This window comes from Salvelinus fontinalis, unplaced genomic scaffold, assembly GCF_029448725.1.
Source record: "Salvelinus fontinalis isolate EN_2023a unplaced genomic scaffold, ASM2944872v1 scaffold_1340, whole genome shotgun sequence".
In the NCBI taxonomy this organism is placed as follows: domain Eukaryota; kingdom Metazoa; phylum Chordata; class Actinopteri; order Salmoniformes; family Salmonidae; genus Salvelinus; species Salvelinus fontinalis.
Genome location: NW_026601549.1, coordinates 37,379 through 40,000, shown reverse-complemented (window position 1 = coordinate 40,000; position 2,622 = coordinate 37,379). Strand labels below are relative to the sequence as shown.

Sequence of the window (2,622 nt, the reverse complement as noted above, 5' to 3'; positions counted from 1 at the left end):
GTCAGAGTAAGACACACACACACACCCCCTGAGGAAGTGCTCCTGTCTGAAAATCTAGATCACCTCTCTGTGTGCGTGTGTGTGTGTGTGTGTGTGTGTGTGTGTGTGTGTGTGTGTGTGTGTGTGTGTGTGTGTGTGTGTGTATGTGTGTGTGTGTGTGTTTGACATACAGATGTGCTGACGACAGAAAACATGGGGCACAGCTGTTGAGGGAACTGTGGTGTTTTGCTTGGAATAGCATACTGATGCTTTTGCACAGGTGGCTGGTGGCACCTTAATTGGGGAGGATGGGCTCATAGTTATGGCTGGAACGGTATCAGTGGTATGGTATCAAATACATCAAACACGTGGTTTCCTTGTTATGAGCCATCCTCCCCTCGCCAGCCTCCTAGTAGTCTGCACTGTAGGCACTTCAAGTAAGCCACTACTCATCTGTAAGTAATCCTACATGGATACAAGAGGCATATCTCATACTTCGTTGTTATAGAATTAGTTATTCACTTGAAGTAAAGTGGGATGTGAGTTTAAATGACTACAAGCAGTAGACAGATTTATTCATCAGGAATGTGTGTATGTTTCAGGTTTTGTGATCTATGTTACATTTTCTATGTGTCAGATATTGTTAGGCCCATCATAAGCCCAGGATTAATATATATTTCCAGTGTTGTCTAGTGGCCGTCTTTGGTGATGAATTTGACCAGATCTGCAAACTCCATCATATCGAGCTTGTGATCTCCATTTCCATCATAAGCCACAATGAACTCCTCCAGCAGCTGTTCATTCAGCGCCTACAGAGAGAGAGAGAGAGACAGAGAGAGAGACAGAGAGAGAGAGAGAGAGAGAGACAGAGAGAGAGAGAGAGAGAGAGAGAGAGAGAGAGAGAGAGAGAGAGAGAGAGAGAGAGAGAGAGAGAGAGAGAGAGAGAGACTCAGTTTAGTATTCTGCCCTTTCAGCTCAGTACACACACACACACACACACACACACACACACACACACACACACACACACACACACACACACACACACACACACACACACACACACACACACACACACACACACACACACACACACACACACACACACACACAAGCGCACACACACATACCTGGACCTGGCTGAACTCATTGGAGAGGAGGCTGCGGAGCTGCTCGGTGGTGAGGGATTCTCCGTCTGAGCTGTAGCTGAGGAACAGAGCTCTCACCTTGCTGGTGTTCACCTGGCTGGTGTTCACCTGGACCTGGCTGGTGTTCACCTGGCTGGTGTTCACCTGGACCTTGCTGGTGTTCACCTGGCTGGTGTTCACCTGGCTGGTGTTCACCTGGCTGGTGTTCACCTGGACCTGGCTGGTGTTCACCTGGCTGGTGTTCACCTGGCTGGTGTTCACCTGGACCTGGCTGGTGTTCACCTGGCTGGTGTTCACCTGGTTGGTGTTCACCTGGCTGGTGTTCACCTGGCTGCCGCTGTGCTGATAAATTCCTATCACAAACCACCTCTTCCTCTTCCTCCTTCTCCTCCATTTAAATTATAATTCAATTCAACTTTAATTATCATCTCAGGGGCCATCAAGAAAGGCAATTTACACTTTAACTATTCACTAACCATGCAAACTGTATGCTTAAATAAACCTTTCTCTGTTAATGAGATAGTTTTTGTGATGTTTAATTCTTTTGAATAATAATCGCTCTGTCAGACTGAGTGATTATTATGGTGTTACTCAGTGATTATTATGGTGTTACTCAGTGATTATTATGGTGTTACTCAGTGATTATTATGGTGTTACTCAGTATTTATTATGATGTTACTCGGTGATTATTATGGTGTTACTCAGTATTTATTATGATGTTACTCAGTGATTATTATGGTGTTACTCAGTGATTATTATGGTGTTACTCAGTGATTATTATGGTGTTATTCAGTGATTATTATGGTGTTACTCAGTGATTATTATGATGTTACTCAGTGATTATTATGGTGTTACTCAGTGATTATTATGGTGTTACTCAGTATTTATTATGGTGCTACTCAGTGATTATTATGGTGTTACTCAGTGATTATTATGGTGTTACTCAGTATTTATTATGATGTTACTCAGTGATTATTATGGTGTTACTCAGTATTTATTATGATGTTACTCAGTGATTATTATGGTGTTACTCAGTATTTATTATGATGTTACTCGGTGATTATTATGGTGTTACTCAGTATTTATTATGATGTTACTCAGTGATTATTATGGTGTTACTCAGTGATTATTATGGTGTTACTCAGTGATTATTATGGTGTTATTCAGTGATTATTATGATGTTACTCAGTGATTATTATGGTGTTACTCAGTGATTATTATGGTGTTACTCAGTATTTATTATGGTGTTACTCAGTGATTATTATGGTGTTACTCAGTGATTATTATGGTGTTACTCAGTATTTATTATGGTGTTACTCAGTGATTATTATGGTGTTACTCAGTGATTATTATGGTGTTACTCAGTATTTATTATGATGTTACTCGGTGATTATTATGGTGTTACTCAGTATTTATTATGATGTTACTCAGTGATTATTATGGTGTTACTCAGTGATTATTATGGTGTTACTCAGTGATTATTATGGTGTTATTC

At 40.8% G+C, this 2,622-nt stretch overlaps 1 long non-coding RNA gene across 1 annotated transcript; it reads right to left on the bottom strand.

Annotated features, from left to right (window-relative positions):
* Nucleotides 1-519: 519 nt before the first annotated feature.
* LOC129849038 (uncharacterized) lies at nt 520-1,199 on the bottom strand. Its single transcript, XR_008758610.1, has 2 exons — nt 1,110-1,199; nt 520-788 (listed from the first exon to the last, which is right to left on the bottom strand). It is a non-coding gene; the product is annotated as an uncharacterized LOC129849038 (long non-coding RNA).
* Nucleotides 1,200-2,622: the final 1,423 nt, after the last annotated feature.